This window comes from Colias croceus, chromosome 14 (genome assembly GCF_905220415.1).
Source record: "Colias croceus chromosome 14, ilColCroc2.1".
NCBI classification, from domain to species: Eukaryota; Metazoa; Arthropoda; class Insecta; order Lepidoptera; family Pieridae; genus Colias; species Colias croceus.
Genome location: NC_059550.1, coordinates 6,821,682 through 6,837,675, shown reverse-complemented (window position 1 = coordinate 6,837,675; position 15,994 = coordinate 6,821,682). Strand labels below are relative to the sequence as shown.

Here is a 15,994-nt window from a genome sequence, read left to right as displayed (position 1 = left end):
ACCAAGAGGATCCCGGTCGTCAAATTGTTAAAAGAGTTAGTTAAAAGTAATTGTTAAAAGAGTTGTCTAAGTTATTAACACATTTGATATTTAGTTCCGGTGACGTTTAAAGTTTAGAGCTGAAACAATACAGTATAATTAACATAGATAATATATATAAAGCATACAACATAAAGCATCCAGTTTTAAAATCAGTACCTATAGTCGTAGTCAAAACGTTCGAAAATAATAAACATGCTTTCCTTCACATAGAATGTTACCGCCGTAATAAACAATGGTACAAAGACAAACGTTCATTAGCTGTCAAATGTATTAAAATGACAAAGATGGCCTCGCACATGGCAAGCAGCCAACGAATACCTCGGTAAAGCGATTGTTAACTCCACAATCATTAACCACGCTACTTCAAAACGGGATGTGTACCTTCTAACATTTTACGAGCACAACTACATACTACATCACTACTTAAGAAAATGTACCAAAAACGTCGTTGGCTTTATAATTCCCATAACCGAGTTTGTTCGGCAAATTATGCTTGCTCCTGGTCTCCAATCATATTCAACTAAATGTGGAATTGTTTGTCACAAAAACAACGTGATTCAGTAATAATAAACTTTCCTTTATTTAGAAAAGCACTGACTGCTAATAATGTACGTAGTACCTAACCAAAGCTCCAAACAACTCTATGCACCTCTAACTCTGCACTTAAACTAAAATAAATTTTAGAACGTGTTAAAAATCATACTTTCGCTTTAGTGTAGATAAAGCTTATTGCAAAATATGCTAACGTTGAACTAAAATGGAATAACATTTATAGAGAGGAGTTAGATATAGAAAATTTGCACTGAAAATGTTACCAAAGGTAGCACGTATTGACATGTAAATAGCAAATCGAAGGCAGGTGACTAAAATCACAACATCAAAGTTGGACGGGATCCAACTTTTGCCTAGGAAGGGTTTTTGATATTCATACACGATATACAAAGGGTTTAATTAGGGAATGAAAGTTTGCAGTTTAGTAATTCTAGTTACCTACATAATAGATAACACAGTGCAAATTGTTATCAACTCATTTATTTTGTATTTTTTTTTTAAACTTCCTTATCTTTTATTAGTCACCTGTTATAAGTATTTCCTAAAGTAACTATTTAGCTAATTATAGAAAAAATACGATCCTTAAAATAGGCCCACACTACACTAATTGAAAATTCATGTTTTGTTTCATAAAAAGTAAACGTACCTTCTAGTAACTCCAATGACCTACCTATTTATTTAAAAGTATCATATAATGAATCACATATTATTTGCTATAAATGAACCTTATTCGTTTGTCCCTACGCAACATTTTTCCAAAGCTTATCTAGTAGAGCATCAAAATTTGAACGTTGCAACTTTTTGTAGGTTTATCTCAAATATGTGCAAGTTATACCATATTTATTAATTATTGAGCAATATTTCCGGGAAGATGTTTAAAACGATTACTTGTACAATGTAATTTGCTTCTAGAGTTACACAATTCAGTTACGCATCATAAATCATTCTCAGAAGCAAAACAGCAATAATCGTAGGTGTCGATTAGATCATTTAAATTTCGACAAATTCCTAATGAATCACTTATATTTACTAAGCAGTTCCTTATAGGCTTAACCGAGATTAGGAACCTTGAAAATTTATTGTAAAACAATTTATATAAAAAATGTGCGCTATCAAAAAATTATTTGAGGAAATACCTAAATGTGCGTTATTGTTATTAACAGTGCATGAGCGTTATTTTTTTACAATGATAATTTATTTATTTATAACTGTATAATATTTGGGCATTAACCGTTTAATTAAAATCGTTTAAAGGGAAATCCAAAATCCAAATGGTAGAAAAATCCGCATTGTTTTAATTTCAGCGCAATACCGTAGATTGGCAACAGTTGCCCTTTAAACTGCATCACCATTGCATAAACAGCACACCCACAAAACGCTAATCGAATACAACCCAAATTGCACCAAGAACACAGTTTCATAACAGTATAGTATCAAATACAAAAATACCGTAAACGCATGCACGTGCGAATTCATTTGGTTCACACTATATTCGCAACAAGCCAACCGCTCGGATACGTCGGCGCCCGCGCACTGACTCCAAGACCCAAGTACTATACTGTGTCTGTATCGCCAGGACGGATTGATACACTTGAGCTTTTTATTGGACGAACAAGTTAATTAATTATTTGGAATACCGGGAAAGGTGAGTGACCATTTCTCCAAACATTGATGACCGGCTTTCGTTGTTTATTTTGCATCTATTTAATGCAATGCATGTTTATTTTTAAAAAGCTAAATCTGAAATTGTTAAAGGATTCGTAATTTACATTAAGGTGAATGTTTTATTTTATAAAAGTTTCTACGATTTTAAGGACAACGAATATCTGCAATAAAATTTCGTCTATTTCTATAATTTTTATCAAATTTCAAACATAAATTAAACAACGTCATACAATCATTGATTTTATTATCGGTTGTTAGCATATCTCTACAAATAGAACATGCAAAATAGCACTACACAATTATTTATTTACTTAATCGATATACATCGATTAACAAGATTGCTCAACAACAATAGGAGTTGCCCTTTTCGATTAACAATTTCCATAATCTAATATATAAAAATCAATGCCACTTTTCGTTGTAATTCCATAACTCGAGAACGGCTGAACCGATTTCGATAATTCTTTTTTTATTATATTCCTTGGAGTACGAGGATGGTTCTTATGTAGAGAAAACGTTAATATGTACCACGGGCGAAGCCGGGGCGGACCGCTAGTATTCTATAAAATCAAATCTCACTCATTTGATTACATAGAAACCTTGGAACCTTCAAAATTTTGATCAAATACCTTATTCAGCTTAAAGTAGCTAAATTTGGAAAATTCAAACAGAAATGATTCCAATTTAAAAGCGTTAGTCACAATTTTGCACTCAAATAAAAACTCGAAGTTGTCCCTTTGACGGTCCGAGTCGCGAGTCCCTTTCCAGTTTTGCAATAAACCTCTTCCCTAAATGGAAGCGGTCTCAAAAATGTTAAACAACTTTTCTTTTCAAAGGGTTCGGGACATAATGTGGATAAAGTTATCTGGACACAACCTTTTATAGTATTCTACGAATTACGAAACGTAAAAAGACGATCGAAAGCTCTTCCTCATCACATAACCCTAATGCGATACGACTAATACACTTACTATTTAAAACTATAGGAGAACTATACACACTTATAAACTTCGTCTTTGTTTTTCTTAAAAAGTATATGTGATTATGGACCGACAACTTGTAATATTTCATTTGAATAATAAAATTATTTTTCAACAATTTCTGATCTCTTTCGTTTGGTTTAAATTAATTTTGCTGTTTTGGTCTGAAAATGGCATAATTATCATTTAACAGCATATACGTATCATCTGCTACCAAATATCTTTCAACAACTTCTAAATACAATACATCTATATTTTAGATCGAGAAACCGTTTTAAGTTCGACCCAAAAAAGGACCAAAAGATTAAAATTCATTGCATTTATGGATAATCGCTGAGCAGATGCTACCAAATTCATAAAATTACATAAAAAAGCCTTGTTTGGTTTCTTATTTAATTTTAGGACAATATTCACTTTCACCGGTAGGTACATAAAATTTATCAGATGGATTTAACGGTGCGAAAGTTGAAGTACTGTCAGGACAATCTGAGTTACAAATGAATGTACTTTATTACTTCACCTTTTAAAATATGCGTTTAATAAGACTATTGGGAAATACTTTATAGCCTTAAGATAAGACTCAGTAGAGGAAATGTGTTTCAATAAATGAGGGAATTAGGACTGTTGGTTATGCGAATGTTATACCGTTAACTGTTGGCAGAATTAAACAGCTTTAGAATTTAAAGTAATTATCTCGCATTTAACGAAATCATTTATTTGACTTTATTTTAATTTTATTTATTGTGTTCCAAGTTTGTTTGTATAGACTATAGGTATTATACAATTATACATACTATACTAGCGGTCCGCCCTGGCTTCGCCCGTGGAATATATGAAAAATACATGTTGGCCGATTCTCAGACTTACCCGATATGCACAAAAAATTTCATCAAAATCGGTCAAGCCGTTTCGGAGGAGTACCTATGGCAACGAAAACTGTGACACGAGAATTTTATATACATATTACAAATTATGTAATTAGGTATTTTCTTATAACCAATTTGAGTGATTTAATTTTCTATCTACAAAAGAGATACATTACATTTAACGATGTTGCAAAACTAAATTGCTTTAAACATTATTCACGTTTCTTAATCTGCAAAGGTTAAATTATTATGTTGTCGTAAGTGGTCGTAACGCATAGATACTTATCCATTCGTAACAACTTCTATATTTTAACAAAAACAAAAGTCTTTTTTACCTTCCTATGAATATTAGTTATTAAAAATATTAATTTTTTAAGCTATTAAAACGAAGATATTTAACAGAAATAGATACCTACTTATTTTACTAATTAATGATTGAATTAAAAGATTTGCATAGAATTCATAAGATGTGTATTTTTCTCTCTTCTTAAACCTCGTTGTTGTAAAACATGTAAAAGTAAAAGATTAATTAATTCCTAAAACAATTCCAAATTAGGAAAAAGTTTGAAACAGCGCCCTCTAGGGTCATTTTGAACAAAGTCTCAACAGTATAAAATCACTTTATTCTTTAGTTAGAGCACCTAATGAAAATTGTATCAGTCCTGAGGCACCTGAGGGTTCCTGACTGACTAATGAAGCCTTGGCTATGAATACATATTGGTGCATTAGAGTATACCAATGATTCTGCATAATTAATATCTACACCGCTCTTCACTTTGCTATAGACATTAAGCGAAGACCTAGCTAAATATAGAATGCTCTTTTTTCGTTAATTAGCTCGAATTTGGGTCGGTGAAGGCTTAGTAACTTAGTCAAATAGAATCTTCGTTTTTAATTCTGATACATTGCCCGAAAATATATTAGCGAGATTAAATATAAATCTAAGTTTAGCGATTAAAAAGTGAAAAATATAATTTCGCAACCTACACGAAATTTTGCTTACGGTTTTTACCTACCTAACACAAAATATGAATATTATGGCATACAATAATTTTGTATTGGTGCTGTCTATGTGTTCTTAGTTCTTCATTGTTTTTAATTAATTCAGCATGAAGACGAGCGTAAAATCGCTAAAACGTTGTAATTGGTTAAGATGCCGCTCAGTAATTTTACAAACAACCGAGATGCAATAAAAATATTAATTTTCTTATGAAATTATATCCAGAGAGTTATTGTCGTAATAAATTAATTTATAACTGTTAATATTGCTAACAGGTTAGAGAATTATTTCAGTCATGTCAATTGTGTGGTATTTTTTAAATACCATTGGAAATTGTAAACAAAATTGATTACTAAAAATGACATCAAAAATATCTAAAAGACCGTTTTGATTTGACAAAAACTCTTATTATCTTAGCTCACAAATCCCGTACGAATACAATAACAGCTTCCGTTACCTCAACGTCATAAACCGAAGAATTTAAACAAATGAATAAGCACAGAGCAATTAAACAGTTGTATTAATTACCAAAGTAAATGTTAAGTCGCGTGCCAGTTTCCCGAAGTGACACGAGCACGTGGGCGGAAGGTACCTAGAACTGGCAATTAAACGTTGTTTATATAAATCGTGGACATGATCTGTCTCTGGCTACCATCTGTCCTATGTTTAGAGTTTATTAATATACGGAGGCGGATTGGGTGGGACGGGGAAATGGCTTGGATAATAGTCCAGGACGTTCGAACTGCTTCAATGAAATATGGCATGGTCCTTTTTGTTACTGTTATTTAGGTATCTCATATTTTAAAATCGCGTCAGCAAATACAAAGAATTAATATAGGCTTCATCTGATTGGGGACAAGCGAAGATTATTACAGTCCTTAATCCTATTAAATAAATTCCATTAAATTCTTTAATCGTCTTCAATACTGCCAACACTACCAAACTTCGCTATTTAATGTCGCTATTTGTATTTAATGAATAATATAACCATGTTCTTTACGAATTCTTTTTGAAACTATCATGGTAGGATTGGTAGGTACCATACAAAAAACATGATAGGTGAGGTGCGAACGGAAAATGCACCGTAAGCATCCGTAACCATCAATCGTAATTGTGTCGCGTATTTTTAGTATTTTTAATTATCATCGGTTAAGAAAACTTAAATATAAGGTTCCTAATATTGTATCACAAATTTACGCTTATTGCCATGTTATGTTGTTTTTTTTTTTGCATTCACAGAATCATTTATTTTTCATATTTTCCAAGTATGCAATATAGTTATGCAACGAACGAGCTTCAACGTTAAAATCGACTAAGAATTCACGAGCAAAAAATGACTTGAATCATTATGTATCTAGGTGACTTTCAGTGACACGTTTTGCATTTTAGAAGCACGAAAACGGTACAGAAAATGCTTAAAAGAGGTGCATTATGCAGAACTTAATAACTCGCCTACGTTCACAGTTTTAAGATCGGTTAAACTCGAAGTTCTATATATTTGCTACGTGTTAAATATTTAGAAGCACGGGTAAGTTTATGTTTGCTCTATTAGAATTAATATTCACGATCAGGTGATTGCATTCTGTGATTGCATTCCTTTTGCATTCTCATATGAACAGAGAATTAGTATCATTTTTATGCTGTCACCCAACCTATTCTTTCGAGAATAGTAATTTATTTTAATTAGATGCAATTGAAAGAAAAAAATACAGGGCCTATTCACAACATTTGTTTCTTAGTAGAATTTTAGTAGGTACGCTTTAGGAGAATTTAGTTGGCTTAGTAGGCTTTAGGAGATAACGGGAAAACAGTTACCTATATATCCACAAATTTATAGTTATAGGTACGTCACATGTCTTATAACATTAATTTGGAGTTAAAATTATCGTGGTTTTGTCCAAATTACAAGTGTCACAAACATTCAGGGCTTAATTTTGTTGGCTATTCATAATATCTTTCATTCACAAATATGAATACGCGATAATGAAGAACGCGACTAAAGTCAAATCACCAATCAACATTTAGTTGGTACGTGTAATATTCAAGACCAAATATAAAAAATAAAATATATGTAAAACTTGATGATATTTTCGATTATCCTGTTTGATCAAAAACATAAAATATTGAAATTGACTCGATAGAAATAATTCACGAAGTTACCTCTAAATTTCACACTTTGACGTTTTTTACTTGACATGGTTATGCCTATTATGTTATTTTTTTCATAAACAATTATATTGAAACATTTGTGAGAACTTTGTTATACCACTTTTGTCTAATTACTTTTTGTTATGATTTAATCACGATAAAACACTTTTGGCGCTTACTATATTTTTAATTACGCAAGAAATCATCTTGCATCGCACGTTCTAGGAGCTTCAAACATAATTCTATTTCATACATCAGACGCTATCGCTCCGTTGAGACGAGTAGACCATGCTTAAATTGCTGTGCCGCGCGCCGATTTTTTAATAATATTGTTTCAATATTGTTTTTTTGAAAATGGTAAACAACAAAAGAACATTGAAACTTCAGAAACGAGAACTAAAAGAGATTCATATTTAAATGATATCTAACTAATTTTCGAAGATAAGTATAGTATTGTAATCATATTAATAAATACCTAATTATTATTTATAATAAATAATAATAATTATTATTTATTAATATGTATTAATAAAAAATACGACTTTCGATTCATTTCAGAAACTTTATGCAGGTGAGTTTAGATATTACATAAATATGTAATATCTAATCACACTCACACGAATTTATGCAAATGCATAAATTCGTTTCCGTGGGCTGAGTATTGACGCGACGATCTTAGGTATACAAACATATTATATATAGGTATATATTATATGGATACAAATATTTCATTCATAGTGTTACATCAATAAAATCAAGAAAGATTTATATGTACCTAGTATATTTTTTTATTGATTACTTATTACCATTACTACTATGATTACCTACTACCTATTTGTAGATTCCTATGGTTGTTCCAGTAAATAACGTAAATAGGTTGTGAATAGTAGATATATAATATAATATAATATATTCACAATCTGTATTATAATAATCACTGGTGCAGTGAACTCCCATAAATAATTATAATATATATAATATAACTCTGTCTGTCTGTCTGTTACTCAATCACGCCTAAACTACTGAACCAATTTGCATGAAATTTGGTATGGAGATATTTTGATACCCGAGAAAGGACATAGGCTACTTTTTATTGCGAAATACATATGTACCACGGGCGAAGCCGGGGCGGACCTCTAGTAAATTATAAAGTTATACCTGCTCATTATTTGAAATCTATCGTAAAATTAAATAAAATAAGTAACTTTACTCATCTAAATATTTGTATATATAAAAATGAAACCCGTTTCGCGTTGTCACGGTATCACGTGTGAACGGCTGAACCGATTTCGATAATTCTTTTGTTATTGTATCCCTTGAAGGATGAAGGATGGTTCTCATGTAGAGAAAACGTAAATATGTACGTTTTCTCTACATGAGACTACGTTACAAATAAAATACATAATTATATCATTCATAAGTAACACGCGAAACGGAGCGCTCTCGATTGCGCTCATATGAAACAACATTCAGTACAATGCCTACATACGAAATCCAATAAGAGAAATTTCGCGACAGTCCTGCGCGTGAATCAAAAGATGGAATATCCATTTTTGGAGCGCCGGTTTCAAGCGACGGTGATAGCAGCAATTGCGCGCGACGCGACGGCGACCTTGCCACTCCTATATTATAAACAAACACTATGAATAGGGTTGCCAACTTTTTTTACAAGAAATAAAGTACGTATATTCATTATTCAGGTCTCTCTCTCTCTCTTGTCGGTCCCTCATGTCTGAGGATCGTGGTCAGCATCAGGGTTGCATCTGGAGCGGATGATTTGCCTCCACCGGTCTCTGTCCATGGCGTCTCTTACGACCGTGTAAAAAAAAAATATTAAACAGTATTTTAGCAAAACAAACAGTATTTATTGTAGTGTGTGCCCTCTGACTAAATAAAAAAAAATTGTGAGCGTCTAAATGTAACACATTTTACTGTCTATATTATGTGTTTGCACTTTTATGCTGAAAACAGTCTTTTGTATAAATACTTTTTATTTGTTAAACAGTAAAAAGTATAATTTAGTGAAAAACAGTAGAATACTGTTTGGCAACCCTAAGTATGAATACACTCGCGAATGCAAATTCGGGGATTTTCTAATTTTGCTAAATTTTTGCGTTTGTAGTAGTGTATGGTCAGCAAATAAAAAAAACAACATTTTATTTTTAGTTTTTATTATATATACAGGGTTACTTGTAAAACACCAGCAACCTCGCAGGACAAGATACCTTAGATCATAAGTAACAACATTAATAATTGTTCTACGACTTTTGATATTTTGTTAGATTTTATTTTCATAAAAAAATAAATGTTCATTTCATTTTCCGTTTGAATATTATAAACTCTACGCGCATCACAAAAATTACGTAAACAAGAAGCGAACGGGAGGGGAAAGGGGGCGTCGCGTCGCGGTTGTCCTTTCGATGATGAGTAGAACATAGACTTACAAACGTTAGGAGAGTACAATAAAAGCTTAAAAAATCATTTAAAAATAATTTATTTCGTTATGCCAACAGCCAAAAGTCGTAGAACAAATGTTACTTATGATGTTAGCTATCTTGTCCTGCGAGGTTGCCGGTGTTTTACAAATAACCCTGTATATGGGATTTTAAATTAAACTATATGTGTTTCTCCTCTGAAAAAGATGAAACTTTATTTTAATATTTGCACATTTAACATACGTATAACTTTTACATTAACAATTAACAATATAAAGTTACAACACTTACACACAAATTAAACACTTCAACAAATATTATAACAATAATAACAAATAATAACAACAATCAACAAATACAAAATTTAACAATTACGTAATAATTATAACTTTTGAATGAAATGTGTGCTTTATGTTCTAACGGTACCAAGCGACTCACGGACTGCACGTGGTACCTGCGGACAGCGTAAACTGGTTTATTCTGGTTTTGTGCGTGTTTCCACTTTCAACTATCAAGTGACGATTTATTTATTTGTTTTGTTTCGTAATTATTACGGTCAAATATTAATAACGAAACAAATTATTATGGACACGATATTTTATTGTTTCACGGTAGTCGTTTTGTCGTTTGCTCAAGAACGTGAAATTGAATGATAATTATTTTTTTTTTATAAAGTCAAAACCATTTTCTTTCAAATAAAAACTTGTTTTTATTGAAAACAAAAATCAGAGTGTTGCTAGGAATAAGTATAAAATTAAATAGTAATGTAAGGATATCGAAACATTTTTGTATAGGCCTGAACGTTATAGTGGAAACGCGCTCTAAGATCTGAGTAATATACACACCACTAGATATGCAAATATTTCTCCAAGCTAATTTACCTTGTACTAATATTATACTAATATTGTACTAATATTGTAAATGTGAAAGTAACTCTCAATCACGCCTACTGAACCAATTTGCATAAAATTTGGTATAGAGATATTTTGATACCCGAGAAAGGACATAGGATAGGTTTTATCCCGGAAATCCCACGGGAACGGGAATTATGCGGGTTTTTCTTTGACTGCGCGGGCGATGCCGCGGGCGGAAAGCTAGTATATAATAAATATAATATAAAGTATAAACACAACAATTTAACATTCATTCAAATCATACAAACAAACAGACATAAACAAACAGACAGAATTTTTTACGGATTCGTGCTCTATCCCTAATATCGTTTTTTTGAATATATTACATACGTATACACTTTTTTTACTGTTTTATTATATACGTATAGATTATTATCAATAGTTATAAATAAAAATTAAAAAATAATAATAAATTATCATATTACATAATTTGCCATGATTTCAACTTCACTGTATACTAACTACCGAAAATACGCGTTGAACGCGCGAAGAATATTGTGTTTAATTTAGCGTCCGATGAACTTTACGTAAGTACGGTGAGCCGTGTATGATGGAAGAATGATTGCGCGCGGCATGGCGCGCTAGGGCGGGGCCCATAACTTTAGAAATTCTCTGACTTTATGCCCACTCTGAAGGCACACCATACAATAAAGTTTATATCATCAATTAAGGAAAGCTGGCATGTTCACAGTACTCACACTTATGCAATTTCACTTACAGATGAGTTACAGTATGTTCAAAAATAAATGCGACTCTAGTTTCATTTTAGACTTGAATTGTAAAATGGGTGCGTTGTAGATAAATATATGCAAATATAATTATGAAAGCTCTCATAATTTACCTGTAAAATTATAATTTAAAAGTAAATCAATTGATGAACTTAATTATTTATTCTAAAAATAATCAATTGGATAAAAGTATTAATAATCATTCAATTATCAAATAATAATTAAATTTCAGGTCATAAAAACAATACAAATAACACGTGCGCTCACTCCCAAGTCCCAACACACGGATGGTTGTTTTGATAATGATTTAAATGACGGACGTCTTCTGCAGTTGCGGAGCAGTCTTGTCCTGACTTTGGTCGAGTAAAAATATCTAAGAAATATTATATTTGTAGTAAGTACGTAATACCTACCAATACGCGCTAACAAATACGTGTTACATGTTTATTGTATAATTTTCACACTATTGGTTTTAAAAGCTCTAAAAGATTTTCCGCAAAATTTAATTACGGATCAACAACTTTACGAACACTTCCAAAGAACACATACCGCTATAAGACATTGGTATTCAATTTTAAGTAAGAACAACCGATATCGTTTGTAAATTAATGTAAATGGTGATAACTCTGATTATTAATTAGTAATTTGATTTTTGAAAAAAAAAATGCCGATTTTAGTCAAAATGTATATTTTTCTAACAAGATCCTTATCATCCAAATTTCCACCTTGGTGAGAAAAATTGACATTTCTAATGAAAATGAACAAAAAATTAAATGATTTTATTAAATACTGTAAAATAGTCTATAATTCTTCCATTTACTGTATCACAAAATTCTTCATAGATTTTTAGATATTCGTACTACACCAATAACATCACTCTGTATTTATAAACAATTGCAAAATATGACACATACATAGGCCGGGAGATACTGACACAAAATTTCGGGTCATTTGTAACAGAATGGCGGTTCTACAGAGGTCTTATTACGCAATGACAAAAAGAAAAATGATGGTCAGAACGCTGGTACCGGCGGACTAGTCGCGTGGGCGTAAGTCACACTCGTCGGATAAGTAAGACCCCTCTAGACCGCCATCCTGTTACAAATGACTCGAAATTTTGTGTCAGTATCTCCCGGCCTAACATGTGCAATGTGTAAATGTGTTGACGTTCCAGCTCTTCTTAATATACTTATACCTATAAAGGTTACCTACGTCAACGCATTGCTTAAGTCACTCCATTTACTCTGGGAGTTGTAATGTTATTTCTTGGGCATTTATAACTAATAATTTTATACTTTAAGAGTTGAGTATTTTTGTAATATGGCAAATATTTTTTAGGTCTTTGTTATTGCTATTTTCTTTACGAGTAATAAGATGATCAGCATTTATTCAACAGCTTTTCTTATTTACCCTTCCTTGCATTGGACAAGTGATAACTGCGTTAAAAACAACCGACTTCAAACTTGCACTTGCAAAATTTACAAATACCTACAGACAAAAATGCTCATAAAATAAAAACTACTGGGCCTATTCGAATAAAATTTTTATGGGACCAATTCGACACTATCCCGCATCGAACACAAAAATAATCACGTAAATCGGTTCAGAAACCTCGGAGTAATCGCTGTACATACATAAAAAAAATATATATATACCGGCCGAATTGATAACCTCCTCCTTTTTTTTGAAGTCGGTTAAAAATTGATGTTAACGTATAATAGCACAGATAATAAAATTATACAGCATTAGTGTGCTAATACATTTATTTATTTATTTATTTATTTATTCTACGTTATACGTTAATTATAGGTTTTGTCGTACCTAACCGACTCGTCTGTGCCGAGAGCATAAGACAGAAGTGAAACTTCTTTGGCAAAATTCAAATATACCATAATCGTCGCCTACTCCATGACGTGACGGTATTTCCATGACGCGACATTGAAATTTTACCCTCAACGCGTCTAAAGGAGCTTCACTTCAAAATTACATTCTACCACTTTCCTCCTATTCGTGTAATGTAGTTCGTAACTTCGTAGTTATTTCGATTCATACCTAGGCGCTTCAAAGAGAAGCCTACTTGAATTAATAATAAATATTTCATGTACAAAGTTTAATTGTGACCCACTTTTAGCTGAAACATACTCACACTAACTAGGGAAATTAATTAATGATACTTGAATTTAAATTTTGATGGTCCTATTAAATACACTTAAAAGGTTTATTAATTATTTTTTTTTTATCATTTCTAATGATTCATTTTATAAGATTTGTGATTCAGGACAATAAATATGATTCATTTAATTTAAGTTTGAGACTCTTTGACTATGTCATACAGCATTGTACAACTTATTTATGCTGACTAATAACAATGGTATTTCAATAATTCTAAGCGAGTTACTTTTATGTTTCAATACACAGTTATTATTGTGAAGATAACTATCACGTTCTGTGTTATACTCAAGTATTAGGTAGATACCTACAGTTATAATAATAATAAATAAGTATTTATTACACGGTATGTTTTTCTCAATAATAGGTATGTACGTAATACCAGATAACTAAAAAAGTTTTATTACAACAGTTTATACTCTATTAGTTTATTTTATTATCATCGCAATATCCTAATACGACGCCTTAGATAGTAATTTACTACTTATTTTACACTGGCATACCTCCAAGGAGGATAAAACTTAGAAGAACCCACTTCAACCCATTCGAAGAGGACAGTCAAATCAGGTTTCATGGTCACATAATATGATGTACGTAATATACACGTACGTACGTATAATATATCTGAATATAATGTGAAAGCTCTATTACAAATTAGCATACATTCAAGCTAACAGATATTATAACAATTACGCATATTCGTTAACGATCTCATTAGCACATTTAATCCTCTCACATTTCCATGTCGATAATTATCTCACCCCATACGAGCACAATGGGCTTTGTTCTATAGACTTTAGTAAAATTAAAATGACAGATAAAGGGAAGCACACATGGATGGGTATGTGATAAATTAGTTTATTATCCGGCTATTGAGTGGAGTAAGCGGTAGGGTGAATGCACGAAAACAAACTTTACACGCTGAGCAAGTTTTTCACTCACGAGCGTGGTTTTATATTATAAAAATAGCTTTTGTTAATAGGAGTTAACTATGTTTAATATAAACAAACGAACAATGCCTCTTTGTATCATTAGTAAAGACAAGATGCATTATAAACAGCAGTGTTAAAAATAAACAAATAAAAATTATACATGGTATTTTCTATGTAAAGCTTCTTACCGCTTGCGCATTTAGATAGTCCTATCCAAATGAAAAACGGTAAGATATATTACGAAACAGAAAAACAAGTTTTACGGACATCGTTAAATAATAAAATCAACATTAATACAGCCTTTGAAATTATAGCTTCATAGAACCAAAACATATATTTAAATCACCATTTCAAACGACATTAAATATGAACCTCCCGTTATTAATATCCTATTTAAACATCGTGTTATATTAACGTGTATTAGCGGAAACAATTAAATACACAGCCTAAAGCCTTTTCCCGTCCTGCAACGGTATACCTTTATTAATTATTACGACCAAGAACAAATATTTCCCATGTTATCGTTGACCAGAACAAATTACCCAAGTTCTGTTCATAAATAAAGACCCTTCATCTTTATTCAGGACTGATACGAAACTTGGCGAGAAGCATTTGGGAGGATTTCATACTTTAACAGGTTTGTCTCGATTACCGTTATTTGAATGTTATTGTTGTGGAAATATTATGTAGCCATAACTCAAAACAGAGATAAGTTTCTGTGTTATAATATCACAGTCATATCAAATGAGACTTAGTTTTTGTAGCAATATTGTCGAAAATTTTATCCCTATTACAAGACTTTATGCACCTAATTCTAAAATATGCAATGCTCTGGCTCTATACTAGAAAAATTATTGTTTCGTCTATTTTTAAAACCATAATAATATATAGATATTTATTATTAAAGTTAGGTACATTTACCATAGCGCTACACACGAAGCGACCACATAACTTAAACATCAGTAAGTGCTAACTGCTAAGCCATAAGTAAATCCGACTTGTGTCAGTCTGTGTTTCACTGATGTGATTAATTACTTCCGAGATACGCCTGATACGTGATGGACGCCACCGTTCTACATAGGGTTGCCACAAGGCACTTAATTGCAAACTTTTTGCGATCACATATTGATATATTGAATAATCAATATTTTGATATTTGTATCATATTTAGCATCAGTTTGGGCTTTAAAAGTGTATTTTGTAGTATTGAAACAAAAATTCATAATCTTATAAATACATTATAGCTTTTCGTAAACATTGAGATGTACATATGGAGACGACACCGCCTACATCACTTATGTTCCGCTCACCATAAGCCATATAGCTTAACTGCACGCTCATTTTTTATTTGTTTTAAAGTGAAACGCATCAAATATGCCTTCGTGTGTATATTGCACAAATAATACAAATAATACGCAAAAGTGCAAAGGAATAACTTTCATCGGTAAGTACCTAACTAGATAATAATTTTTAAAACTTAGTTAGAGCAAAAAAATGGCGCACATATTTTGTTCGTGGTGTCTCCTCCATACGTAGGAATATATCTCAATGTTTGTAAATGAT

At 31.7% G+C, this 15,994-nt stretch overlaps 1 protein-coding gene across 3 annotated transcripts in view; it reads right to left on the bottom strand.

Moving 5' to 3' along the window:
* Positions 1-15,994, bottom strand: part of LOC123697243 (protein sprint) — a 211,004-nt gene that overhangs the window by 136,540 nt on the left and 58,470 nt on the right. The window contains exon 1 of one of the 3 annotated variants that reach the window (XM_045643688.1): positions 2,044-2,123. The exons of 1 other annotated variant lie outside the window; for it this stretch is intronic. The gene's annotated coding sequence lies outside the window, so the exon portion shown is untranslated. Of the gene's footprint in view, positions 1-2,043; positions 2,124-15,994 lie in introns of those variants that run through there. One more of the 3 variants, XM_045643687.1, reaches the window with a different exon arrangement.